Source organism: Helianthus annuus, chromosome 13 (assembly GCF_002127325.2).
Source record: "Helianthus annuus cultivar XRQ/B chromosome 13, HanXRQr2.0-SUNRISE, whole genome shotgun sequence".
NCBI classification, from domain to species: Eukaryota; Viridiplantae; Streptophyta; class Magnoliopsida; order Asterales; family Asteraceae; genus Helianthus; species Helianthus annuus.
The window spans coordinates 71018027-71041071 of record NC_035445.2 but is presented as its reverse complement, the minus strand read 5'-3'; the positions used below and the strand labels follow the sequence as shown (position 1 = coordinate 71041071).

Sequence of the window (23045 nt, the reverse complement as noted above, 5' to 3'; positions counted from 1 at the left end):
TGATATCTTCTACCGCTTTAGTGACCATAGCCGATTTACTCGTGAAAATCTTTTCATGTCTACTCTTTCAAATAACCCAACAAGCTGTCATTATTATAACACCTTGTAATGCTTTGTTTTTCCACTTCCCAAGTCTCGCGTTGTGGTGAAAACTAAGAAGACCCCGAACTGAAAAAGCAAAAATCAGAGGGATGCCACACTAATTACTGATGTGATTCCAGACAGTAGAGGCGAATTGGCATGAAATAAAGAGATGTTAGCTGGACTCGTCTTGATCGCCACATAGACCGCACACCACCGAACCCATATTCACATTTTTATTCCTTAGCGTCACTAGAGTCAGTATACGATTCATCTCCATCTTCCACATAAAGATATTAATTTTTTTGGGACCCAACCATTCCATTCAATAATGGTTCGATAGACGCTTTTCTTGTTTAACTCCGATGTTTAGCGGTGGGTAACCCGGGACCGGTGAATGGGTTTGGTAAGTGGGACCCACGGGGCCAACCTACTTGACTTGTCATATATTCGTTTCTAGTTTAATACCGACCGTTGTTAATGTGTTATACTTATTTAATTAATTAATGTATCCACTTACCAATTGTAGATTTCTAATTTTAATAGAATTTTTTTTAATGCGGTGGGATTTTAGACAATAAAAAATCTTATATAAAAAATGTTAGTTATTGGTGAATAATTATTATTCATGAATTCATTCTTTTATTTATGTTATTATATCAGTAAACCAACAATAACGCACACTTTTTTAGAGCTTTATAACCACTATGCTAGCATTCCAAACAAACCCGTAAAGAATTACAGATCTAGGATTTTTTGTTTAGCGGGGTATAAAATGTTAGATATTTTAAAGTAATCGGAGGATTAACTTGGTGAACAAAGGAAATTATAATATGCACCGAACAAGTTAGGAGGTGCGGGAGTGCTCGCTTATTCCAATTGTTATAATTCTGAGTGTATGGGCGGAGCCCCGAATGAGGGTTTCAAGGTTGGCGGGGGTCCGGGGGCAGCACCTCTGAGAGTAGGGTCCAAGGGGCGGCAACACCTAGCTGCGTTGAGCTAAAATATAATTTTAAGATGAAAAATAAAGGTAGTTTGAGGCACTTTATTTTAAAAAATAGGGTCCAAGGGACGGCAGCAATTAGCTGGGGCGACAATGAAGCTGCTCATTTAAGTTGGGGATGTAGCCGTTCTTCAATTTGGGACTTTAAAGTTTGCCTTTAACTTATGGGATTAAACATTTTGTTGGGCCACGGGCCTTTTAGCTTTTGACTTTTGAGAAGAGGCCTTTAATATTTTGAGGGGGGGGGGGGGGGGGCTGCTTCGGATTTTTATAGGGGCCTAATACCTTTTTCTTCAACATTTTAGACTAAAAATAGGACCAGACCGAACCGAATCGAACCGGGACTGAACCGGTACCGTTAATGCTAAATATAAGAACCAGAACCGAATCGTATTTTAACGGTTCTGGTTCGGTTCGGAACCGGGTTAAACGGTTCTCGCGTAGACAGTTCTCGCCGGAACTGGTTATCAATTAAATCCAAAAACTAACAACAAAATAAAAACAATTAAAACAATCAAACCGTTTAAAATATATAATTAAGAGTTGCAACATTCGAAATTCAAACCAATCAAAATAAAAGTAGCAACAATAAAATGTTTAAAACCATGAAATGTAAGTATACAATGTAAAAAAAACAAAATTCAACTAAAAAAAGTTTTAGTTAACCATGAGAAAAACTTCATTCAAACATTATACAAAAACTATTTCTATATTCTTTAATCCTAGAAACATTTTTCTAAATATAATATTTAAAGTTTAAATAAAGTAATAGGTTTTTTGAATATGTTATTTAAAGTTTAAACCCAAACCGGTTTTAGCGGTTCTTTAAACAGACCCCCCGGTTATAACCCCGTTTATTCCCAATTTTAAGAACCGGAACCGGACCTGAAATGCAACAATATGGTTCGGATCTAGCGGTTCCAGATCGGTTCCCCGGTTCTAGCGGTTCGGAACTCTAAATTGCTCAGCCCTAATGGAGATGCACAAAAAACCCGGTTCCAAACCCAACTTGGAATATCTTACCCGGAACCGGTACCTACCCTACTCAATCCGCGGGTACATACCAGTTCCAGACCCAGGTGTAGTAGATAAAGGAACAGAACCGGACCCAACCTGGAACCACCGGACCGGTTCCACCTCTACCCAGTCAAAACCCGAACCCGAACAGGCCAACACCCAGTCAAAAACTCGAACATACCCGGAACTGGTTCCTAACCTACTACCCGGTTCTTGACTTTGTTTCACTGAACCCAAACCCCGATCCTACCCAGTTTTAGGCTCTAAAAAATTCGATTTGTGCTTCTCTAGGTACATGCACAAACCCAAGGTGAGTGTGATTTTTTTTTTTTTTTTATTGGATTGAACTGGTGTTTTGTTTGGTTGATAACTTCATTTTGTTAGATTTATTCATATTATCTAAAACTAACAACTAATAAGTTCACATTTAACAACTAAGTAATAAACTAATAACATACTAATGCAAAACATATAATTGAAGAAAACAATTATATCGCAAATTCAAAATCAATACAAAAGAATATGTAATCAGAAGAAAATATAAATGTTCATAAGAAATATAGTCACAAATATACAATCTTAAAAAAATCATATGTTCAAAAACCAAAGACAAACAAAATTATAATTCACACATGATAATTCATTCTTTCAATGTAACTAATTCGAGTATCCTTCCAAACACTTCAAAATATTATTCGCTTAATTGTTTAAAGCTTTACATAACTGGTATAAAATATCATTAGGAGGTAAATAGTTCTATTACGATCTCCCGATCAAAAAGTTCTCGTTCCGCCACTGCCATTGACCAATCCAAATTTCCAAAATGGCCACCTCCCAAGTCTTGGGAGAGACGTTTCACGGACGATGTCGATGTGCATGAGAAGTGTCATCCAATGCAAACATGACACGTGGCGCCTCCCAGAAGTCTCAGACACCTCCTAGACGTCTTCCAGAAGTCTCAGACGTTTCTCAAATGTGAGGAGTTCAGAAGTCTCAAACACTTCCCACGTGTCATGTTTGTATTGGATGACACTTTCCATGCACATGGATTTATGAAACTTATCTCCCAAGACTTGGGAGGTGGCCAATTTGAAAATAAAGCTTGGTCAATGGCTATTTTCGAGATTTTCTCTGTTAAGTAGCTAGCTAGCTAGATGGGAGCCATTCTTGACTATTTAGATGCAATGTTTATCTTGATTTCCTAACTTGAGGACCAGAACGGTTTTCAAAGGTGTATAATGTGGCGGCTAAGAACAAGTACAAAATAGAGGTGTATTAGTGTAGTTGAGTAATATAAGTGATGCAAGGATGATTGACTTTTAAACTTTGGAAGATCAAATACTAGAATTGTATTGGCTATATGTTTTGTTTTCGTTGAGTTACCAGTAATTTTATCGTCGTGCCTACGGGCGGGCGGGTTACCGGGTTTTCCCTGGAATTCGTGGTGGACCCGGGTTACCCTCGGAGTATTCCGTTTGGTCCAGTGCAGTGGCGGACCCAGAAAAAATTTTCAAGGGGTGCGGATAAGGGGTTTAACCAACTTTTCAAGGGTTCAAGGGGTGCGGATAAGGGGTTTAACCAAATTTTCAAGGGGTGCGGGGAGAATTTTACCTTATAAAATACACTAAATTTTTTTTTTCAGGGGGTGCGCCCGCCCACCCTGGACCCTTACTAGGTCCGCCCTTGGTCCAGTGGGTGCTCCGAGAGTGCTCGGGATTGATTCTGTTGACCGTTCAAAAAAAAGGCTTATAAAGTGAGTGGAGGAAGTAGTTAGTTAGTTTCAGCTAAATACGGAAAGCAACTAGACCTATAATACCACAAACCAACTTGCCAAATTTAGAAAGTGAACGAAACTAAAGATCAACTTTCCCTATCATTTGCAATGTTTCTGCACACACAAATACATCTCTCTATATAATATAATATAATATAATATAATATTTCTGACATATCTAAAGCCTATATTTCAGGGAAAATCACCAAAATAACCACTTTGACCAAAGAAATTATCAAAGTAGACATGAATTTTGTTAACCCGAGTGTGACACGTGGCTAAATGGCGCAAGAGAATATGGTGGCGTAGGAGAAAGGTTTGTAGCTTGATAATGGCACAGGAGAGTGTGGCGTGGCACAGAGCGTGGCGCATGGGAGTGTTTGGCGCAGCACAGTGTGTGGCGCATGATTGAGGAAAACGACATAGGAGAAGTGCACCTGTTGCGCATGCGCCATAAGGTGCAAGAGAGTGGTCAATTGCCATTTTGGTAATTTAAAAAAGTCAAAGTTTAAAATGTTAACTAAGGTGGTGATTTTTCCCTATATTTCTGCCTAAATATAGAGAATACTTTCTCGCTAACTGCATGATCTCTTACACGATTAGGTGCATATATATTCGCAGTAAAAGATTACTTGAAAAAAAAAACTCAATTTGATGGTGCAAACTGACCCTTGGAAATTCATCATTCATAGCATAAGCAGGAGTATGTAGTTCTATCGAGTGCCAAATTAAAACTTATATTTTCACTTGGATCAAAGTTTGTATATGCTAATCATTTTAGAGGGTGTTTGGGGTTGAGTTTTGAAAATACTGTAACAAAACGTGATGTTGAAAGATAGTGTTTGGATTTGATTGGGGGGGGGGGGGTCACTAGTGACCATTTTTCCATCACTCACAATATCCAATCATGTTCCGCCATGTCAGCAACCATTTTTACATCACTCACAACCTTTTTTAGTGAGGGTGGTCATCACTCACCACCACACCCAACAATTTCCCCCCAACCAACAATTACACTCACAAATAAAACCATCACGCGTTGTAAAAATAACGAAATCATGTTTTCGTTAATATATAACGCGTTATATATGGAGGTGGGGGTGGGATTTCGTTATTTCCACGCGTTATTTTGATCTATCACTCGTTATATTATGACCACCCCGCCTGGCCTTATGTTGCTTGATATCACAATAATCAGATAATCAACTATTTGAGTGTTTGGTAAATATATATTTAAAAAAACAAGTGAAAATCCTTTTCTAAACGTAAATAATCAATTTTTGGAAAACTGCGTTTTGTTGCAGTAGGGGGGAGCTGCTTTTGGAAAACTGCGTTTTGTAACTTTCTAAACGCAAATAATCAATTTTTTTAATTTTTTTACCCAAACACTCAAAACTGATTATTTACGATTTCAAAACTCAATAATATAAAAATCTCCTTCAAAACTCAACATCAAACACCCTCCTAATGTTTGTTTTGTGTTTCTACTCTAATGAATAAAATACAGAATTATATATGGTCATCTTTTTATATGTGTTTAATTTGGTCTCATCTCAAACTGCAACTGTTGTCACAATTATAATGTGTTTAATTATTTCTATCGTAGGTCACCAGAATAGGACGATTTAAGCAGATGTAGTAGGGGTCACTGTACATGCCATCAATTTTTAAGGCCTAACTTTTTTTGTTCTTCATTGGCACACATCAACAATACGTTAGATCTTTTTAAGTAGCGTGTGAGTTTGAATCAGTTATGTAAAGATAAATTATACATTATTTTTTAATCACTTACAATAATCTACATAATATTTAGATTTTCTTCATTGGCATAGATCAACTTTTTAATCACTTACAATAATCTACATAATATTTAGATTTTCTTCATTGGCATAGATCAACATGTTAGACTTTTTATAAGATTATTTATTAATACACAATTTTAATTACTTTCAATAAACTTCATAATATTGATAATTTTTTTTTCACATATCACTAAACTTCTCGCATCCAGTATTAAAACAACCTTAGGTCGAAGAAGATTGCATAATAAACATATAATATAGTAGTTTTATATATAAAATTGGTTATACATATAATATACAACTTTTTAAATCCATAAAACACTTAAAAATTAAGCATATACAATTATACACCATATTTCTTTTACTTTCATCATGGATTTCGTACGCCAAATTAACTCTTTTAAATCCAAAACATTTAGAGAATGGAAAACAAAATCTAAATCGAAAGCCATTGTCAAATCAATTCATGTGGAGATTAATAATAGGAAAACTAGTTTGTAAATATTCAATTAACACAATAGGCGACTTTGGAGAGCAGATTTTGAGGTTTTCGGAGAGTTTTAGCTGGCGGGAATCATCCGGTTGAAGCTTGGAGCGTGGAGGTGAAGATTGTTCGGGTTTTATCTCCCGGTTTTCTTTAATTTCGTGTTTTCAATATTTTCCGACGAATTCTTGTTTTGAATTAGATTTGTTTGCTATAGACAACATGTTTCTTGGCTAAACCCTAGATACTACCAAGATAAGATGATAGTTTGATTAAAGTTTGGATCTTTTAACGGTTTTTATTGTTTGATTATGGATTGATATTTGCAAGTAAAGTGTTCTAGTATTTCTGATTTGGTGTGTGTGCGTATTTACTTTTGGTTGTTGATTATTTACTGTTTCACATAGATTTTGGTGAATGTCTTTCACATAATAAATTTGTGTTGATTATTTGCATCTTTGCGAGTTCGGGTGATCTTTGGGTAAATCGGCCGATAGCCTTAGAAACAGTAATTATAATACAATTAGAATTAAATATTCTGCTTAACTTGTCGCTGAGAGGCTCGAGTTAGTTATTAGGTCTCATTGCAATATATAGCTAAGATAGATCTTGAGAGAAGTCGGTTTTAGTTCCCTAATTGCAATATATAGCTAAGATAGATCTTGAGAGGTAGATAGTCGTATTAGGGCCCTTTCAGAGTCGTTAGAGGACTGAGAGGAAATCTAACAATCGGTATTCATAACAGCTTTGTAGGGTTTCCTAGGTTTCTTCCTGAGAAGGGTCGGGAAGTCTTAGCATTGAAATACCTTAAGGTTTAGTACTTTACGATCCCGGCTCCATACAACAATAATACCGTTAGAAGTCCATTCCTAGTCAAACTGGATTCAAGTCTAGGTAGTCGTTAATCTTATTTGAATTAAACCTTAGTCTTCGTTCGTGTCTTAGTTTAATTTCATTTTTATTGCAATTTTAGGATTTTAGTAAAACCCCCCTTAAAACACAACAATCGTTAACTCGTGTCAGTGTCTAGTCTAAGTAGAGTTGTTAACGTAATTCATTAGAGTCCTTGTGGGTTCGACATCCGGACTTACTCTTCTTTGCTAGAGTCGACCGGTTCACTTGCCGGTGAGTAGTTTAGTCAAGTTAGAGAGTCTAGATTATTATTACTTGAGTCTAAATTAGGGTTATTTTAGTTTAATTAGTTGAACTACTTTTTCCACAGCAACTACGGATATCTAAGTAGGGACTTGATACAGAAAAGGCCCTAGAGGTACTAATTATAAGAGTTACCTTTTATGTTTTTTTAGGGATTTTGGTAAATGGATTGTGTTGAATGTTAATCAGACTGCATAACTGCCAAAACTTTCATTTTTTCATCAAACTGAACTTCGTTCGCATGTACCTATGGCTAGAACACTCCAGATATTAATCATTTAATATGGTTTTAAGTTTAAATATTTAGTGTTTAGTTGATTAAAAGTAAATTTTGTTATTTAAACTTCATTGGATTTTAACACTATCCTTCAATCTATGTGGTCTTTTATTCAATCCGATTGATTTAGCAATAGTATATCTGTAGGCATTTTATTTTTAGTGAAATGCTAAACTTTTTTAAATGTGCCCATTGAACATCCTTCTATAAATATAAACATACATACATATATACAAGAAAAAATGAAGTGTCGCTTTAAAGAACGGTCTTCCAATTTATTTTTGTTAGGCAGTAAGATAATTAAGTGTTGTTTATCTAGGTGATGTTTTAGAGTCAAAGGAATATGATTTATTCTTTGTGCTTTTAACTTGATAGGTTAACTTTATTAAAGAATTGGTTAGTAAAACAGCTGATAGCTTTTAAAATAAGTATCAAGATATGGTAGATAATAAGTTGTGTTATATAAGAACAGCCTCTTTATAAAGTCCTGCTTTTGTATGAACTGACCTGATTGTGAGTAGATGTATGTGAATAGCAGATTGTGTATCTACATTCTATTAACAGGCCTGATTGTGTATCTACATTCCATTAACTGACCTGATTGTCAATAGCTCATGTAACTCCCTATCCGTCCATTTGAAGTTCAGGTGACATACATTCCATCTGAGATCCTTCGATAACAGGTACGAATAAAAAAACTTACCAAAACAATCATATTTTAGGTTGTCATATCTTATCTATCGCGCTAAATTAAATTACGAGGGTTTTAATTGGTTTCTTGTGTTACAGGTTTCATGAGAATTTTGCAACAAGATTCAGAAGAAAGGTCTGGTTTTAAGAAAGAAGGCAAGCATATAAAAAGGGTGAATATGGGTGGGTTGGCTGGTTGCGCTGGCCGGTTTGACCTGTTTGGCAGCTTCACGCTTTGGTTTTGGCGCACCCAAAAAAAGGCTTTCAAAACCACCACTGACAACATGATACCTACTCTTACCTCTAGCTACACAAGCATGAAAACCAAGCAATCTTAATAAAAGTTGCCAATTTATGGGGTGAAACAATGTTCTTGAATGACAATCATGGGGAACTTATGTCTTCGGTCGGGTATGTGTTTGGACAACAAAGAACATTTTCAAGATGTTTCAAAGTGTGGTTTGGAACGAAAATTACAAGTTCAAGCAAATGAAATCGGGTATGATTACTTTCTTGGGGAATTTTATGTTGGTTAATGAATGCTTGGGAAAATCTTTCCACTGCAGCTAGATATTTTAATAATTTTATTATTATAGCTGGCCGTTTTTTTCCACTACAGCTACATATTTTAATAATTTTATTATTATAGCTGGCCGTTTTTCTGAAATTCTTTTAATGTCCACTTAGAAGTTACTAACAACCATTTGGGATTGACATCCACCTTTTATATTGTACAAACAACCATGTTAAGGTCGGCAAGGGCTGCCAAACAGATTGACATCCACCTTTTATATTGTTTATTTTAAAAAACATCTTGTGTTTTAAACGGAACTGTTCATAAGCATTGGTATGTATTTAGTTTCTATTTTTGTTACTTTTTTAGGTACCACAGTTAAAGTAGTAGTTTCTACATTCTGTCATGTTCTATTTCACAGTGAAGGGCGTAGGCGAGGACTCGACATAGGCGCAAAGACAGGAAGCACGACAACGGAGTAGTGATGATGAAGATGATCTGAGGAGGACATAAGCTTTACTTCACAAAGCATTATCAGTTTGCATATTTTGAAATTGCAGGCCAGTAGGCTAAGATAGTGTACAACCACTCCATGAAGGTATTGTTTGGATTCTCTAATAGTTGTCTTAGTATGGATAGGAGGGATGAACTGAATCACTTTTCTTTTTTTTTTTTTGCAAAGAGAAGATGAGACTAAATTCCATTATTTTTTTTTGTATTATTAAAACTAAAGTTCTTTTATTTGTTTTTCATTTGTCACCTTCGGGTTAAACACAATTCAGGGAAGACACCGATTTAAAAGGGAGTTTGGGAAGTATAATGGTATTCCAGCAATGCCCATGATTTTGTAGAATATACCAATTCCAAGGGGTATCAGCTACATTCATGGGAATATGGATTTTATATACAAATAAACCAAGATTTTTTTTGTACCGTGTATGGTTGTCGTAATATATGTGTATTCTTATGCGATCTTGCGTACATTGGTTGTAGGTAACGCGTTGAGTGGCAAGAGCATTGGTACTATGGTCCATGCTGAGCAATATGGGAGTGACTTAGTTGAACTCAGGGTATAATCGACAATTTATACCACAACGTCAAGCCAAAACCGTTGATTGTAGCATTGTTGGGTTCTTTGATAAAGAGTGGCTTTCAAAGCTTCTTAAGGTTTCGGGTTCAGACATTGTTGATGTAATGACACTTCATTTGTATAATTTGGACCAGGTTTGAGCTATTTAATATTTCTCATATTTATCCAAATTTTTCTAGAGGAAGAATTATGGGGCGTTGGACGGGTTGAAACGGGGTCAGTTTGACAACTCGAGTTTCTAAGATTCCTTATTCGCATTTATTGCACGTTGACTGTTTAGTTGCTTGATTGATTTCCTTGTAACTGTACACTTGATTATAATTCGAGATGATTGTTTGATATGCTATGTGTTTTGTATAAAGTGTTTGGTTTGTGAACTTGTAAACTGTTTAAGACTTGAACAACCCGACGAAACACAAGTGTGTTTCGCCATAACTCACACGACAAAACAAGTAGTGTTTCGCCATAAGCTCCTCCGACGAAACAAGTGTGTGTTTCGTCACACACATCTCGACGAAACAAGTGTTTCGCCGGCCCAACGATTCGCCGAGGCCCAGTAACGGCCCAGTACGTTATACCGAGTATTTAAGTAGTTCTACGGGTTATTTGTTACAACTTTAGCAAACAAGAAACCCTAGAGTCTCCTTTTCTCTGTTGACGGCAATCTTGTGTTCCCGAAGCCCCGAATCGATCAAGTTACTATTCCGTTCATCGTGGTTAGTGTTTAACCTTTGTGTGATTGTTTGATTCTACCAACGTTAACTGTTTTTGCTTGAATTCATTAGGATCGATGCTAGATAATGTTGTGTTCATGATTGATTGATGAATTAGTTAAAATGGAATCTATTGGCGGTTACGGTTCTGTGTGTCGGGTTGGATTGTTTGTGGTTGAATCAGTATATAGATTAGAGTTTATGCTAATGACTTCACTTGTCTATGCCATTGTTCATGAACGGTACGAACATGTTTCTGAATGATGAAATTGTGATGTGATATTCGTATGCTAGATTGTCTAAGGTTAACAGATGAATATGCTATGATTGGTAATCCATGATATCGATTAATTTCTGTATGATTATATGATTTCTGTATGATGGAGGATGTTGATGACGGCAGTTAGGGTTTAGGTATTTTATAAAACTGTTATGTGACGTAACTGACAATTATGACGGAACGTATGACGGCGAAACTGACACGACGGAACAGTGTGTTTCGCCGAGACCAATTGCGACGAAACAAACATGACGAATCAAGAGTGTTTCGTCGAGGGATATCACGACGAAACTAAGGGCGTTTCGTCGAAGAGGGTTCACGGCGAAAACAGAGGGTGTTTCGCCGAATGGGTAATCTGCACAGTAACGTAGTTTGAATCTGTTAAGTGCTAACTGGATTAATTAACTGCTGTTAAATGATGAGTATGACTTGTATGAGCTTGATTACGTGCCTTGTGTCATTCGTGATTGCTGATTTAATACCACTGTGGTTGTATATGCATAAGTGGACTTTGTGAATATAAACTGATTATGTATACGTGCGTACATTAGGACTTGACTGATTGTTTGTGAGCACATACTTTAGCATACCGAGCAAACCAAGGTGAGTTCACACTCTTATCAAGGCATGGGACTCCCGGGGTTGGGCATGGGATTGAATGATTACTTGTACTTACATTGTTATTGGAATTACGTACCACTGACCTCGTTAGGGGAAGGTCACTTATAGATACTGCTAGACTAGTAATACATGGGAAGCCCCCACTACTCTTCGCACACATGCCTGGAGTGGCCACGATACAAATACTAAACTTCGCACACATGCCTGGAATGGCCGCTATACAAATACTAACTTCGCACACATGCCTGGAGGGCCGCGATACAAATATAAATAGTCTAGAATACATGGGAAACTCCCACTAATCTTCGCAAACATGCCTGGAGGGCCGCGATACAAGCATATACGATACATGGTTTACTAAACAACTAAACGGTTTACGAAATGAATACTTTAACCAAACCATCCACTGTGAACTCGCTCAACTTTGTTGTTGACTCGTTGTTACATGCCTTGCAGGTCAATAGGTACAAATGGAACTTGCACTGGGAGGCGCGGTCATTGTGGACAAGGATCGTGGATGCTTTGTTAAAACATTTATAACATTCCAAACTTATTACTTATGTTGGGTTTTACTTTTATGCTTCCGCTAAACATTGAAACTATACTTATGTTTTGAACACCTTTCATATTGTTGGGTTGAATTACATTTACTATTTACATTGTTCAATATGATTGGTGGCTTGATCCTGGTCATGTCACGCCTCCGTGCGGTGGTACTCCGCGTATGGATTTTGGGGGTGTGACAGATTGGTATCAGAGCCATTGGTTATAGAGAACTCGGTTTTAATAAGGGGAAAATGTTTTTATTAAAACCAGACTATAACCTGTACAGTGCTCAACGATCCACAACGACGCTTCGCTCCACGTGCAAGACTCAACACACTAGGTACTACTATTCATGTTTACATTACCTACTTGCTACACGGTATGCTTAGATAAACGTAACACTTATTGCCTAAGAACACTTGTGTGCTTACTCTCTTCTGTCATCGCATTTTTCGCGAACCTCTCTCACTTATGTTACCTTTGCTATGAAGATCATGGCTGGACGCATTAACATGACTCAAGCCCAGTTGACGGCTTTCATTAACGAACAAGTTGCTGCGGCACTTGCAGCCGCACAAGCAGGAGGTATACCCTGCAGTCGCAACCCACTCTAGGATCTTTAGATCCTACACTTCTAAACCAACTCTTACGTTTAACCTTGTCCTATTCTATACACAACAGGTCAACCCGCTCAGCAACCTGTTTGCACTTTCAAGAATTTTATGGACTGTCATCCTAACACATTCAGTGGCACTGAAGGAGCAGTTGGACTCCTCCATTGGTTTGAAAAGCTCGAGTCCGTCTTTGAAATGTGTGAATGCCCTGAGGCTCGCAGGGTGAAGTACGCCACTGGTACTCTAGAAGGCATTGCGCTGACTTGGTGGAACGCGCAAGTTCAGATGTTAGGGTTGGCAGCTGCTAACGCCACCCCTTGGAATGATTTTAAGGAACTAATCAAGCTAGAATACTGCACACGAGACGACATCCACAAGTTAGAAGTGGTTATACGAAAAGGTCAAACGAGCTAGCCATCTTGTCTCCAACTATGGTGGACCCTCCTATCAAGCGTATTGAGTTGTATCTCAAAGGGCTAGCACCAGAAATTCAAATTCATGTGACATCGGCCAACCTTGATAATAACCAGGATATTACACATCTTGCTCATCGCCTCACAGACCAGGCAGTGGAACAGAACAGGCTGCCTAAGCGTATCAGTGCTACTACCACTACTACTACTTCCGCTACTCCCGGTGACAACAAGCGGAAATGGGATGGGGATTCCAGCAAGGGTTCAGCTACAGCTCAGTCTCAGGCACAGCAGCGAAAGATGGATAACTATCAGAGCCCTGGTCAGCAATTTTCTGGCAGTCAGAGACAGGGTGGATATTGAGGAAACCTTCCAAAGTGCAACACTTGCAACAAGCACCATAATGGCCAGTGCAACAAGGGTCGTTGTCAGCGGTGCCTCAAGATGGGTCATGAAGCTAAAGATTGCAGGAGCTCCCGACCTGCAAATCAGAATCAACAACAACAACCACCTGCTCCACGAAACCAGCAGCAGCAACAGTAGCAAGACAACAGGGGATGCTATCAATGTGGTGCTGAAGGCCACTTCAAGCGAGACTGCCCCCAGTTAAACCAGAACCAGAACAACAACAACAATAATCAAGGCAATGGGAACAACAACAGGGGAAACAATGATAACAACGGCGCTAGGGGTCGTGCATTTGTGCTGGGTCAGGGTGATGCAAGGAATGATCCTAACGTGGTAATGGGTAAGTTTCTTCTCGACGACTTTTATGTTACTGTATTATTTGATTCGGGTGCGGACACCAGTTATATGTCTCTGAAAGTTAGTCGAAGGCTCAAGCGCGCACCAACACTTTTGAACACTAAACATGTCGTAGAATTAGCTAACGGTAAAAGTCTAGACGCCACACACATAGTTCAGGGTTATAATCTTATCCTCGCTGGTCAGATTTTCTCTATCGATCTCATTCCCATAGCTCTGGGTAGTTTCGACATCGTCATTGGTATGGATTGGTTATCCCAACAACAAGCAGAGATTTTATGCAAGGAGAAGATTGTCCGTATTCCCCGTTCTGGTAAAGAACCTCTCGAAGTTCAAGGCAACAAGAGTGGTGCCGTGGTTGGCATCATCTCCTTCCTGAAGGCCCAGAAGTGTTTGCGAAAGGGCCACACTGCCATTTTGGCACTTGTTATTGATGCAACAACGAAAGATAAGAGGTTAGAGGATATCCTAGTGGTACGCGATTTTCCTCAAGTGTTTCCTGAAGATTTACCTGGGCTACCGCCTCATCGCCAGGTCGAGTTCCAGATCGAGCTAGCTCCAGGAGCAGCACCAATAGCTCGTGCACCGTATCGCTTAGCCCCATTAGAATTAGAAGAACTGTCCAAACAACTACAAGAGCTCTTGGATAAGGGCTTTATTCGTCCTAGCTCTTCGCCTTGGGGAGCTCCTGTATTATTTGTGAAAAAGAAAGACGGTACCTTCCGTATGTGCATAGACTACCGCGAACTAAACAAGGTGACTGTGAAGAATCGCTATCCCCTTCCTCGTATTGATGATTTATTCGACCAGCTACAAGGGTCGAGCTATTACTCAAAGATAGATCTGAGGTCAGGCTACCATCAACTGAGAGTCCGGGATGAGGACGTCTCCAAAACAGCATTCAGAACTCGCTGCGGGCACTACGAGTTTCTAGTTATGCCATTCGGATTAACAAACACGCCTGCAGTCTTGATGGATCTTATGAACAGAGTGTGCAAACCCTACCTAGACAAGTTTGTCATAGTCTTCATCGATGACATCCTGATCTACTCTAAGAGTCATGAGGAACACGAGCATCATTTACGACTTATTTTGAAGCTCCTTCGAACAGAACAGTTATACGCCAAGTTTTCGAAATGCGACTTCTGGCTTCGTGAAGTCCACTTTCTAGGCCACGTGGTAAACAAGGATGGGATTCATGTTGATCCATCCAAGGTAGATTCGATCAGGAACTGGCCTGCACCACGTACTCCAACAGAATTTCACCAATTCTTGGGTTTGGCAGGTTATTACAAGAGGTTTATCAAAGATTTCTGAAAGATTGCACAGCCGCTTACACTACTGACACAGAAAGGTGTTACTAATCGTTGGGGTAATACACAGGAAACAGCTTTTCAGCACTTAAAGGATAGACTCTGCAGCGCACCTATTCTTTCATTGCCCGAGGGCACAGACGATTTTGTGGTCTACTGCGACGCGTCAATTCAGGGTCTTGGTTGTGTATTGATGCAACGGGATAAAGTCATTGCTTACGCTTCGCGCCAACTTAAGATTCACGAACGGAATTACACTACACATGACTTGGAGCTGGGAGTTGTCGTTTTCGCGCTTAAGATATGGCGACATTACCTGTACGGTACCAAGTGCACCATCTACACCGATCACAGGAGTCTCGAGCATATCTTCAAGCAGAAGGAATTGAATATGGTCAACGCCGATGGGTTGAACTACTGAATGATTACGAATGTGCCATCAAGTACCATCCGGGCAAAGCCAATGTTGTGGCCGACGCCCTCAGTCGAAAGGATACTACGCCTAGGCGCGTACGAGCATTACAACTTACTATTCAGTCTAGTCTTCCTGCACAGATACGAGATGCTCAGGTAGAAGCATTGAAACCAGAAAACATCAGGGCTGAAGCCTTACGTGGTTCACGGCAACGGTTAGAACGAAAGGAAGACGGCGCCTAATACGTAACAGGACGCATCTGGGTCCCACTTTATGGCAACTTACGCGAGCTTGTAATGGATGAAGCACATAAGTCTCGCTACTCGGTACATCCAGGTTCGGATAAAATGTACCACGATCTCAGAACTACGTATTGGTGGCCCAGCATGAAAGCCCACATAGCAACTTACGTCAGCAAGTGTTTAACTTGTGCGAGAGTCAAGGTCGAATATCAGAAACCATCAGGCCTACTTCAACAACCAAAGATACCACAATGGAAATGGGAAGAAATTTCCATGGATTTTGTTACTGGCCTGCCTAGATATCAGCGTGGTAACGATACTATTTGGTACTATTAGGGTGATCGTGGATCGACTCACAAAGTCTGCTCACTTCTTGGCTATCAAAGAAACAGACAAGTTCTCTACCTTAGCAGACATTTACTTGAAAGAAGTTGTTTCGAGGCACGGGGTGCCGACCTCTATTATCTCTGATCGTGATGCACGTTTTACTTCGGAACTGTGGCAAGCAATGCACAAAGATTTTGGCTCACGATTAGACATGAGCACGGCTTATCACCCTCAGACGGATGGGCAGTCTGAGGGCGCTATCCAGACTCTAGAAGACATGCTTCGGGCATGTGTTATCGATTTCGACAACAGCTGGGAAAAACATCTCCCGTTAGTGGAGTTTTCGTATAACAACAGTTACCACACCAGCATTCAAGCCGCTCCATTTGAGGCATTATACGAGCGTAAATGCCGATCACCTCTCTGTTGGGCAGAGGTGGGCGATAGTCAGATCACAGGTCCAGAACTTGTAGTTGATGCTACTGAAAGGATTGCACAGATACGACAACGCATGGCGGCAGCTCGTGACCGTCAGAAAAGCTACGCTGATAAGCGCAGGAAGCCACTCGAGTTCCAGGTTGGGGATCGAGTGCTACTCAAGGTCTCGCCTTAGAAGGGTGTATTTCGTTTTGGCAAACGAGGCAAGCTCAATCCACGTTACGTCGGACCATTCGAAATCATAGAAAGAATAGGCAAAGTGGTCTACAAACTGAACCTACCAGCAGAACTCGGTGCAGTTCACGACGTTTTCCACGTGTCGAATCTGAAGAAGTGTCTGTCAGATGAGACCCTCATAGTTCCTTTGAAGGAACTCACTATCGACGAACGGCTACATTTCATCGAGGAAGTGTTGAAATCACGGACTGGGATGTTAAGGTCCACAAAAACACCAGAATACCTCTTGTTCGAGTTTGATGGAACTCCCGTCGTGGCCCAAAGTTCACCTGGGAACGCGAAGATCAAATGGAACTCAAATATCCCCAGTTATTCAAGAACAATGCAACTACTACTAAGGCTGAAGCTACCACAGAATTTCGGGACGAAATTACAAATCAAAGGGGGGATGATGTGACACCCCAGGAAAACCAGTGAACTATACAACACAACTAGCTTCCTCAGTAACCGCATGCTAAATTTCGGGACGAAATTTCTTTCAAGTTGGGGATAATGTGACAACTTGAGTTTCCAAGATTCCTTATTCGCATTTATTGCACGTTGACTGTTTAGTTGCTTGATTGATTTCCTTGTAACTGTACACTGGATTATAATTCGAGATGATTGTTTGATATGCTATGTATTTTGTATAAAGTGTTTGGTTTGTGAACTTGTAAACTGTTTAAGACTTGAACAACCCGACGAAACACAAGTGTGTTTCGCCATAACTCACACAACGAAACAAGTAGTGTTTCGCCATAAGCTCCTCCGACGAAACAAGTGTGTGTTTCGTCACACACATCTCGACGAAACAAGTGTTTCGCCAGCCCAATGATTCGCCGAGGCCCAGTACGTTACACCGAGTATTTAAGTAGTTCTACGGGTTATTTGTTACAACTTTAGCAAACAAGAAACCCTAGAGTCTCCTTTTCTCTGTTGACGGCAAACTTGTGTTCCCGAAGCCCCGAATCGATCAAGTTACTATTCCGTTCATCGTGGTTAGTGTTTAACCTTTGTGTGATTGTTTGATTCTACTAACGTTAACTGTTTTTGCTTGAATTCATTAGGATCGATGCTAGATAATGTTGTGTTCATGATTGATTGATGAATTAGTTAAAATGGAATCTATTAGCGGTTACGGTTCTGTGTGTCGGGTTGGATTGTTTGTGGTTGAATCAGTATATAGATTAGAGTTTATGCTAATGACTTCACTTGTCTATGCCATTGTTCATGAACGGTATGAACATGTTTCTGAATGATGAAATTGTGATGTGATATTCGTATGCTAGATTGTCTAAGGTTAACAGATGAATATGCTATGATTGGTAATCCATGATATCGATTAATTTCTGTATGATTATATAATTTCTGTATGATGGAGGATGTTGATGACGGCAGTTAGGGTTTAGGTATTTTACAAAACTGTTATGTGACGTAACTGACAATTATGATGGAACGTATGACGGCGAAACTGACACGACGGAACAGTGTGTTTCGCCGAGACCAATTGCGACGAAACAAACATGACGAATCAAGAGTGTTTCGTCGAGGGATATCACGACGAAACTAAGGGCGTTTCGTCGAAGAGGGTTCACGGCGAAACAGAGGGTGTTTCGCCGAATGGGTAATTTGCACAGTAACATAGTTTGAATCTGTTAAGTGCTAACTGGATTAATTAACTGCTGTTAAATGATGAGTATGACTTGTATGAGCTTGATTACGTGCCTTATGTCATTCGTGATTGCTGATTTAATACCACTGTGGTTGTATATGCATAAGTGGACTTTGTGAATATAAACTGATTATGTATACGTGCGTACATTAGGACTTGACTGATTGTTTGTGAGCACATACTTTAGCATACCGAGCAAACCAAGGTGAGTTCACACTCTTATCAAGGCCTGGGACTCCCGGGGTTGGGAATGGGATTGAATGATTACTTGTACTTACATTGTTATTGGAATTACGTACCACTGACCTCGTTGGGGGAAGGTCACTTATAGATACTGCTAGACTAGTAATACATGGGAAGCCCCGACTACTCTTCGCACACATGCCTGGAATGGTCGCGATACAAATACTAAACTTCGCACACATGCCTGGAATGGCCGCGATACAAATACTAAACTTCGCACACATGCCTGGAGGGTTCGCGATACAAATATAACTAGTCTAGAATACATGGGAAACTCCCACTAATCTTCACAAACATGCCTGGAGGGCCGTGATACAAGCATATACGATATATGGTTTACTAAACAACTAAACGGTTTACGAAATGAATACTTTAACCAAACCATCCACTGTGAACTCGCTCAACTTTGTTGTTGACTCGTTGTTACATGCCTTGCAAGTCAATAGGTACAAATGGAGCTTGCACTGGGAGGCGCGGTCGTTGTGGACAAGGATCGTGGATGCTTTGTTAAAACATTTATAACATTCCAAACTTATTACTTATGTTGGGTTTTACTTTTATGCTTCCGCTAAACATTGAAACTATACTTATGTTTTGAACACCTTTCATATTGTTGGGTTGAATTACATTTACTATTTACATTGTTCAATATGATTGGTGGCTTGATCCTGGTCATGTCACGCCTCCATGCGGTGGTACTCCGCGTGTGGATTTTGGGGGTGTGATAGTCAGATTTAGTTGAGTCAAATTTCGGGTTGATTTGATCTGCATGGTTTTTTTTAAATATATTTAATGGGTTATTATCGTTACAAAAACAATGTCATTGCTGGTGGAAATGAAGTTTAGAACTAGGCCTCTCTGGAGGTCGCCAGTTCGAAACTGAGCTGAACCGGGTTTTACCGCAGTAGGCCTTCGGGCGGGCGGGTTTTCCCCAGAACTGGTGGCTCGGGTATGCATCCAACTCTGACTGTTAGGAAGGAGGGGATGCATTTGCTCGATTGAGGGCATCCCAAGATGCTTATCCGGCGATTTAGTTGGCCATTCAAAAAAATGCAATCGTATCCGAATATATAACTCGATCATTAGCTAATGATTATACACAGACTTTATCAGTTGGTGCACAAAAAATTATCATAGGAAACGTTAGTAAAAAGATGCATTCCTTATCAGAGGGCTATTAATCAACTGAATGAGAACGAGCGTGTTGTGTTTGCCTAATAAACTCGCGCTTTAATACATTGCTAAATGACAGGATTTGGGTGCGATATTGAATGATAATCTCCCAGGAGCTACTGTTGTTCATGCTTACGTGACTTAGTCATGGAGCTCATCATGAACTATCACCAATCCAGTGAGATCGAAATCGATCCATTATATTTACATGATTGTTTTCCTTTTTTATTTCCGTAGAACATCTAACTCATACACCCTCTAAATATACTCTTAAATATACAACCATATGTCTCACAATGGCAATTCGTTCTCATTGTTAATCTTAGTAGGTTGGTTGAAAATTATTTGTGCTTGTGTTGTATCATGAGCTTTTCTTGTCAGCAAAATCCAAATGTATGTGCCCTTTTCTATAATGAAACCTTTATCTTTGCAGAAATTTGATTGAAGGGTGCATGTTGATATGGTTGTGTGGATGGCTTCACGAGCCTTTAGGTTGGAACAAGTCGCCATAGATTCTGCCATAGTAGGGATGTTGTGTGACCCAATGGAACCCAAAGGAGGTTCAAAATCTACCGACCAATGTGGATTGATCGCATTCCCAATGTCGTTAAAGCAGGTAGTTGATCTTGAATTCTTGATTCAATTTTTTTTTGTTATTCATTGCTAGCATATTGAAAATTTACATTTCTTTCTTTTAGCTTGGAACAAGAAATGAACAAATTTAATGCTTTAGAAGGGTGGAATGGAGCTACCTCAACGTTTTGGCTATATCTTCACTTGAGCCCAGGTGAAAGAAAGCTACTTTTCTACATGTTGGTGTCAATTCAAAAATAAAGTTATGTGATTTGATGATTTCTTTATTTAAAAATTTTAATTGCCCCTAAATATTAAATGCATTATTGCGATTATAACAGTTGATGGGGGTGTAAATAAGTTATTGTATTGTTGGCAGCAATGAAGGCCGGAAAGGCCACAAGAGCAGAGTTTAATCCTTAACTGCTGATGGATTTTTTCATGGTAGCAATACATACACTAGGAAACTAAGGTCATTCTTTATTTACTTCAACTAGAATTGACAATTTTGACCTGATTATTATGATGGGTTAACCATGTTATATTTATTTCAACTAGAACTGACAATTTTGACCAGAGTTTAGTCAGTAATGTGTGTTTAATTGTTTACTTATGCATGTGAGGTTTATTTTGGAAGAGCATCAACCTTGAGTCACAGTTGTAAAGTTGGCACAAACTCATGTTCTAAAGGAAGACATGTATTTATTTGTTTATTATAACTTTTTCACCACTTTCATACTAATACTAATACAGCCCAATTCGGGTTATTTATAATGATGATGGGTCAAACGGGTAATTTAAAACGAGTAGACTTCCTGAATGTTTTTAGTTTGAAAAAAGAGTAAATTACTCGAAAAATGCTCTTTTTAGTAGTTAATTAGTTGCGCCAAATATTAGCGCACGAAATATAACGTCTAATAAATATTATAAGTCTTTGGTTTAAATATCTAGCATGTTTTATACGTTAAAAATATACTATGGTTGACTTTTCACTCATCTCCTTTTAAGCTACTCATTTACCGGTTTGACCCGTAAACTCTGGATTGGCCCCTTCATAAGTTCATGGGTCGAAATTGTTACCTCTATTATTCTCCTACGATAATTTATGTCAGGTTCATGTTGATAAAAGAGTTCCACCCGGAGCGGGGGTTGCGTTATCAAGTCCAGTTTTTGTTTTGTTTTTGTTTTTTTTTTTTTTTGCAGGATTTTATTGTACTCATCAAGATAAATATTCACCATATATGCAAGAATACTTTTGGTAATTATTTATTTCAGTAGTTGTTTGATGATTTCTATGCATTTGTTATATACACTATGGGCGATTTTTTCATTTTCTTTCTTATAAACCAATTTATTTGATTTGACATGTTTGACCCGCTAAAAGCATAACCAAAGTGACCAATTTGTGTTGAGAGTAATGTAGAATCAAGAATGGTGTACTGAATTTTGATTTGCTTGAGTCAAGAAGTAAAGAAAATTAATTGTGGAAGCAAGCCGCAACTTTGTTTCTCCAATGACAACGAAATCTCTGGTTTTAGCCTGGAAGCTGCTGAAAATTAACAACATTTATTCCTTATTACTAAGTGTTCCCTGTTTTAGGTTTGTGAGTGGAGTTTTATTTTTATTTTTTAAGTCAAGTATTTGAAGATCAATGAAACGAAACATGGTATGATTAAGATGTGTGTGGTAGTTGTTGAATGTTTAATGTAAGAAGTGTTATTTTAGGTATCCGATTGGAAAGTCAGCTGCAGTTAATGTATATATAAGGGCTTGAAGATAATTTTTGATTCAAGAAATATTATTTTTTATAGTGTTGTTTAGCTGTAAGTGATTTGGGATATGAATTATTGTAGCAGTGTATTGTTAGGTTAAAATGTCATTGTTGACCTTGTCAAGAAGTCGAGGTTGACTTTGTTTAGAAGTCAACTCCACTCAAATGGGCTGAAGTGAGGTTACCATGTAGACTCAAGAATCTCATTATCTCAAGACAAAAATTTAAATGATATATTATAATCTGTTTTTTAGTATGTGATTTTGATCGTTATTAGACCTACCCGTGTGGTTACACGGGTCCTACAACTAGTATATATTATGGACGGCATATATTGTAACTGCTCGCAAGTGGAATATCAGCCGTTAGATCAATTCAAGATTAAATCTCAGCCGTGTAAACTTATATAAATAACTGAAAAAGCAGCAGTTAGTGGCGGTTCTACACTCTCTCTCTTATTTAGATGCAGTTAGCGAAAAAATCTGCACAATAACCGCAGACTACATTCAAATAACCGTTCCTGAAATAATGCAATATTTGAATAACTTCCACGTTAGTCCTAACAAATTGCAAATTGCAGTTTACAAAAAAAAAAAAAAGTGGGATATCTCAAAATTTAAATCCAAATTTTACGTGAAGGAAGTTGCTTTTAAAGTGGGGTTAGTTTATTTATTTCTTTATACATCAACCTTTTTCCATTTAGTTTTGCCAAGCAAAGTTCTTCTGAACCTTATGAAAGTTGAAAAGGTTCCCGACTTTACATATGATATGCTTGGTGGGGTTCACAAGCAAATTAAAGAGATTAAGGAGGTTCTCTACTGTT

The 23045-nt window shown here is 38.7% G+C and overlaps 1 long non-coding RNA gene across 2 annotated transcripts; it reads left to right on the top strand.

Moving 5' to 3' along the window:
- The first annotated feature begins 8058 nt into the window (after nucleotides 1-8058).
- Nucleotides 8059-21481, top strand: LOC110902785. Of its 2 annotated transcripts, none has more exons than XR_004877192.1 (7): nucleotides 8059-8276; nucleotides 8383-8782; nucleotides 9219-9395; nucleotides 9791-10021; nucleotides 20312-20494; nucleotides 20577-20665; nucleotides 20831-21481. It is a non-coding gene; the product is annotated as an uncharacterized LOC110902785 (long non-coding RNA). The 2 variants fall into 2 exon arrangements; XR_002571417.2 differs by having other exon boundaries at nucleotides 9167-9395.
- The last annotated feature ends 1564 nt before the right edge of the window (nucleotides 21482-23045 follow it).